We start from the raw sequence: 6,592 nt of genomic DNA on the forward strand, positions 1-6,592 counted from the left end.
CCTGCCATAGGCTTCTTCTCTAAGACTTCCATCTCCTCTAGGATCTTCTTGCTCTGAGAATCTGCCCTGAAGTCAGATGGAAGCAAATGGCCAACACTCCCAGGGATGCCCCCTGTCACATGGACAGCTCCCTAGAGGGGACTCAAGCAGTGGGGGCAGATAGTTTGGGCAGAAGCTCTGGAGTTTTGGCTGGCTGCTTCATCCCGTAAGCATCTGTAACTTGACACAAGACAGGGGAGATGAAACAGTGACAATACTTTTATTTTATTTTATTTTATTTTACTTTATTTTATTTTATTTTATTATTTTTTGAGAAGAAGTCTCACTCTGTCACCCAGATTGGAGTGAATCAATGTGATCTGAGCTCGCTGCAACCTTCACCTCCCGGGTCCAAAGAATTCTGCCTCAGCATCTTGAGCAACTGGGACTACAGGCATGCATCAACACACCCAGCTAATTTTTGCATTTTTCATAGAGACAGAGATTCACTGTATTGGCCAGGCTGGTCTTGAACTCCTGACCTGGTAATCCACCCACTTTGGCCTTCCAAAGTATTGGGATTACAGGCATGAGCCACCAAGCCAGGCAGACTTACCTTTTCTTTCATGGCATGACAAAGTGTTTTGTGAAGTTCAGGCTGTTGTACTTGAGCAGCTCCAGTAGGGAATGGCTTAGGAAGCAAGGGCTGGTGGGCTTGCGGTTGAGCAATAGGCTGTAGGCCTACAAGGAGGAAGTGGGCACTGAGCACATGCACTGGTTATCTGTCCACAGACCCAGAAAAAGTGACATCCCAGGAGTCTGTAGGGAGCTGGCAGAGACACTGGATCCAGTAAAAGCCCCATGCAGATGCAGTGATGGGGCCCTTCTGGTCCTTGTCTGTAATTACAAAGAGGTACATGAAGTCCCCTTGCATCTTGCAGTTTCCAGGAAGTGGGTTCCAGCTGCTCATGTTAGGCACTTTCAGTCACTGAAAGTGCTTCAGGAATGGTCAAGTAGAATTAAGCTCTTCATCTCACTGAGGACCCTCTTCTTTGTTCCCTTTGGGAGTTCCACCTTCCAGTCATGGCTCTGGAGACACAGTGGCTCCTCCTGGGTCCCTAGAAAGATGTACTCAGGTGGCACACAGTCAGTTAGATTCATCTCCAAGCCATTCTTTCACTTCTTATTGTTTGAGGGACTTGAGGCCTGTGGTCAGCACAGGGCCACCCAAGGCCAGCTGTCTCCACCTAAATTTGACCCTGGTTTGAGTGCCTCTAGGCCAGACCCCTCCAGGTGGGAAAACCTGGTCCTCAGCTTCTGGTCTTCATGCTCCCTTCCCCTCTTTTCAATCTTGGCCCCAATGTCTCCCCCACCACTAAAGTCATTGGAGAAGATGCTCAGGAAGAACAAGGAGCTTTAGTCAGCCCTGCTGAAGGTGGCACATGGGTCCAGGCCCTTAAGCTGCTCTTTGATGTGGTTCATGTGGAAGCAGGCCTTGAATAGTGTGTGTAACTCTTTCAGGGAGAGGGAAATAGGATGTTACCAGGGCCCTGTACCCTTAAACATCACATCTAGCACAGAAAATATTTTGTAAGATACTTTCACGGGTGATTTTAACTTTCAAATTTAGGCTTCCATTTTCAAATTCCATAATGAACACATAAGGTGGGGTTCTAATTTCAACACACACACCCACACTCACACAAACACACACTCCTGTCTGCTAGTGGGCAGGGATCCTTTCTTACAAAGAATCTTCTACCAAATGCCTCTGAAGCACTCATGGGCCTTGAGGAGCTGACAAGGCTAACTGCTTTTTTTGCACTAGTGTCTTGGGTAGATGGAACATTTAGAGCTGCCTTTTTGGGCAGCCCTCATGCAGGGGTGTGCTGAGGACTCCCCAGGGACTCCAACTTCAGGACCATCTTCCAGTATGGGTTGCATAGAATTTTAATGGTGGCTGTTTTGGGAAAGAGAAAAGATTCTGTGATCAATTATGGGCATCACTGAGCTCCAAATCTTTTCCACAATTGCTCTTAGCAAGCAGGTAGACCCTGGGAACATGAGTGGCTTTTACCCAGGGAACATGAGTACATGAGAGATTTTGCTTTACAACCAGGTGAATCTCACCACAGCAGTTGGTGCTGCACTGGGCAGATTTCTGCACTCAAATACTGTGAATCTTTTTAAGTTTTTTTTTCCCAAGACATCATTTATCTTTATAGAATTTTATTGGGCTGATATCAAGCCTGGCTTTGTATTGCCTGATTTTTTTAGAATCACAACTCTGTTCTTTAACTTGTGGGATATGAAGTTATAAGGTGTTGGTGGGACAGGCTGAGAAGGAGGCCTGGGCTCGAATCCTACATTCACATGCTTATCTGTGACACAAAGACCTCCGAAGAGTGGGGAAGTGCTGCCTCGCCCTTCTTTTGGGATCCCTCCTCTAGGCCGTCTACCCAACTTCCAAACCAGCCTTCCCTCTTACACAGCCCTGAGCTCCCTGCAGGTCCTCACTGTTTTGCAGCCCTGGGAAGTTGTTTGGCATGTTGTTGTCCAGGTGCAGTGAGAAGCAGGTGCAGTGTCACAGATCTTCATGGACCATCAGCACCGGCTAAATCTCCTGCAACATCTCCTTAAGGGACATCTGCAGGGAGAAGGCCCCAGCAACTCTGATGAGAAACCGCATGACTGGAAGAAAGGACTTACCGTTTCCCCAGCCCAAAGCCCTGAGAATCATGCCCAAAATTCTCAGTTTTCCACTTTTTGAATATTTAATTCCTCTTAGAATCCCAGACCCCCTCTATAAACGCCAGGCTTACCTACACCTGTCTGTGTGTGCAGAACAGAACCTGGCCACATTGACTATTCCTGCAGACCAAGAAAAATCCCTATGCAGAGTGGGGGAGATGGGAGAACTAAGGGAGACAAAATGGCAGCTTTGTCTCATCCCTTGCCCAGTGCTAAGTTCCCCAAGGCAAACAGCTTTTGCCTTCAACTTCAAGTTAACAGCATACAAAATATACTCATTTTTACTTCCCCCACTCTCTTACTAATGTTACAAATTATATCTCTATATATTGTGTCTATTTTCACAGATATTTAAGAATTTTATGCACCATTATTATTACAATAGCAAATTTTATATCGGTGTATATACTTATATTTAACAGAGAGCTTTATATTATCATATGGTTTTATGATGCTGTCCAGCATCATTTAATGTTTCAACATAATTGACTCTCATTTGTATTTTTTTCTAGGGTTATTCTAGCAGTAAGCAACTTTAGATTTTTTATTTTAAACTTAGAAAGGTTTTCTTTTTTTCTAATTTTTGAAGTATAGTGTTTTCCAGATCAATTATTCTTGGTTACTGGTATGTTTTATTTCATCACTGAAATGGGTAAGGGTCTCAGCATGACCTCTATTTCTCCTAAATAAGATTTATGTCATTTTCTTCCTATATTCTTTTTATAAGACTCTTTCTCTGAATATATTGGTCTACTTGATCGTGTCCAGTAAGTCTCATATTTCACACTTATTTTTTCCATTTTTTTCAAAAATTTGTTTCCAGGCTTAAATGTTTGTGAATAATATATGTTTAATTTCCTGATTCCTTTTTTGCTCCATTGTTTGCTGTTGTGTCTCTGTAGTGAATTTGTAAATGCCAGTTATTGGATCCTTCAATGCCACAATTTCTGTTGGGTTTTTAGAAAAATGTTTCATCTCTTTGTTGATATCATATTTTGGTCATTTATTATTTTTAAATGTTATCAATTGTTTATTTTTGTTTTATTTTTGTTCACTGAGACTGTTTCATTATTTTTAATTCTTTATCAGATATGCAAAAATCTTCATTTCTTAAGATTCAACTTCTGGATATTTATTCTGTTTCTTCCAGTGAAGTGTATTTTCCACCATCTCTGTATGCCTTGTAATTTTTTAATAAGATCTGGAAAATTACACAACATCCATCAAATGTAGCACTTAAAACCTGGCATGGTTGGGCATGGTAGCTCATGCCTGTAATCCCAGCATTTTGGGAGGCTCATACGGGCAGATTACTGGAGGCCAGGAGTTTGAGACCAGCCTGGCTAACATAGCAAAACCCGTCTCTACTGAAGATACAAAAAAAAATTAGCTGGGCATTGTGGTGTGCACCTCTCATCCCAGCCACTCAGGAGACTGAGAGAAGAGAATCACTTGAACCGAGGAGACGGAGGTTGCAGTGAGCTGAGATCACTCCACTGCACTCCAGCCTGGGTGACAAAGCAAATCTCTTTCTCAAAACACACACACACACACACACACACACACACACAAATACTGGCTTAGTAAAGGGGGATATTGACAGCACTCAGCCAGGCTATAGATTCTGGGTGCTTCACAGATGCATTCTCAGATATGTCTTCTCTGGATCTGTGTGTATTTCTCAGTTAAAGGGAATTTGTTTCATTGTTTTTAGATGGATTACCTATTTTCTTCCCCAGTTGACTCTCTGTGGTATTACAGTTTCTCTAGTGCTGCAATTTTCTTTCTTCTCATCAGACACAACTGTCATTTGTATGACTCCATCATGTCCTTCAGCACTCCATGTCAGGAAAGACAGAATGTATTCATTAGGCAATCTCTCCAAAAGACAAACATTTCAACACATACACTACAGTGTTAATTCTTTCCTGAGGAAGATGCTGGGAGTTGGGCATTTTCTGGTGAGCCCAATTACTATTGTGGGGAAGGAAAAAAAAGAAAAAACTTTGGTGGATATTCTGTAGCAAAGAAAAAATTCCTGCAGTGTGGAAAGAGAGGAGGCAACAGCCATATACAAAGCAAGGTGAAAATAAATGAGCAGGTAACACATGGAAGAGGTCCAAAAGTCACAGAGAAAACCAGAGTTTAAGTATGGTTTAGTCATCCCTATTCCAATGGAAATTGTTTTAGAAAAGTGTAATTTTATTTTTCTTGCTGTCACAGAGAAACATGTTCCTGTCCCATGCTTACTATTCTCTTCAATCTTCTACGGCTTCTTTTCTCCCTCCCAGAATCTTCCAGCGCATTCACACTGAAAACCAAAGTCCTCCCAGAATCTGTAAGAACCTACATGATCTGACTAGTTTTCATTAGTTTTGAGAATCTGGGGAAATGTGTTCACATTTCTGGAGACCTCTATGTTATGCAATTTTTTAATAAATATGTGGTGTCTGAAGTCAAATGTGTGTGAAGGGAGTTGTGGAGGCATTGGGATTTGGTTTAGAAATTCCAAGAACAGTAGTGCAAAGGACATGTGAACAGGCACTCGGAGCCCTCGCGGCAAGCCATCATTGCTTCTGAACATCCTTCCCACCGGTACACCAGCGGGTGGAAGAATCACACTAGGCAAAGAACTTGCATGAATATCAGGATTGAAATACATTGATGTGGGTGATTTATCTGGAGAAGAGCAATTGTATGATGGCTATGTTGAAGAGTATGGTTGTCCCATTTTAGATGAAGACAGAGTAGTTGATGAGTTAGATAACCAAATGAGAGAAGGTGGAGTTATTGTTGATTACCCTGGTTTTGATTTCTTCTCTAAACGCTGGTTTCATATAGTTTTTGTGCTGAGGACAGATACCAATGTATTGTATGAAAGACTTGAAACAAGGGGTTGTAATGAGAAGACTTTAACAGACAATATTCAGTGTGAGATTATTCAAGATCTTTATGAAGAAGCCACAATATCCCACAAGGAAGAAATCATGCATCAGTTGCCAAGAAATATACCAGAAGAGCTAGAAAATAATGTAGATCAGATTGGCTGGGTGCAGTGGCTCACTCCTGTAATCATAGCACTTTGGGAGGCTAAGGCGCGTGGATCACCAGGCCAAGAGATCAAGACTATCCTGGCTAACACGGTGTAATTCCATCTCTGGTAAAAATACAAAAAAAAAAAAAAAAAAAATAGCCGGGACCTGGTGGTGGGTGCCTGTTGTCCTAGCTTCTCAGGAGGCTGAGGCAGGAGAATGGCAAGAACCTAGGATGTGTAGCTTGCAGTGAGCTAAGATCGCACCACTGCACTCCAGCCTGGGTGACAGAGCGAAACACCCTCTCAAAATAAATAAATAAATAAATAAATAAAAATATATAAATAAAAAAGAAAATAACCTACATCAGATCTAGAAATGGATTGAACAGTGGATCAAATATTATAACTCTTGACTTATAAGACCAGCTGCTTTACAATCATTCCTGTTGATATTACTCTACTGACATCATAGAAATTGTTCAAGTATCAGCAACACTTTATTAAAATCATGTTGCAGGACTAGCAGCTGGATAGTACAGAGGTTTATGCCTGTGTTTCTTTTTCTCCGTGAGAAACCTAAACATCTGAAATATAATGAATATAGTATTATTAAGGATTGAGACAAAAACTCTACTTTTAAAACAAATTGCTAAGGAATAAATAAATCTGACAAAATGGGTGGATATGTTTTAAGTTTATTACAGAAAAAAATGCAGATGATCTCTTAAAATAAAACTAAAGACTAAAGAGTATTCCTTTTGTAAAGATAAATATCAGAGTATTCCTTTTTTTCTTTCTATAAATTAGAAAATAAGGGAAGTGTTGTAC

General features: G+C 41.3%; 1 pseudogene; it reads left to right on the forward strand.

Annotated features, from left to right (window-relative positions):
* Positions 1-1,819: 1,819 nt before the first annotated feature.
* Positions 1,820-6,177, forward strand: LOC129053323 (adenylate kinase isoenzyme 6-like; annotated as a pseudogene).
* The last annotated feature ends 415 nt before the right edge of the window (positions 6,178-6,592 follow it).

This window comes from Pongo abelii, chromosome Y, assembly GCF_028885655.2.
Source record: "Pongo abelii isolate AG06213 chromosome Y, NHGRI_mPonAbe1-v2.0_pri, whole genome shotgun sequence".
Taxonomy (NCBI): Eukaryota; Metazoa; Chordata; class Mammalia; order Primates; family Hominidae; genus Pongo; species Pongo abelii.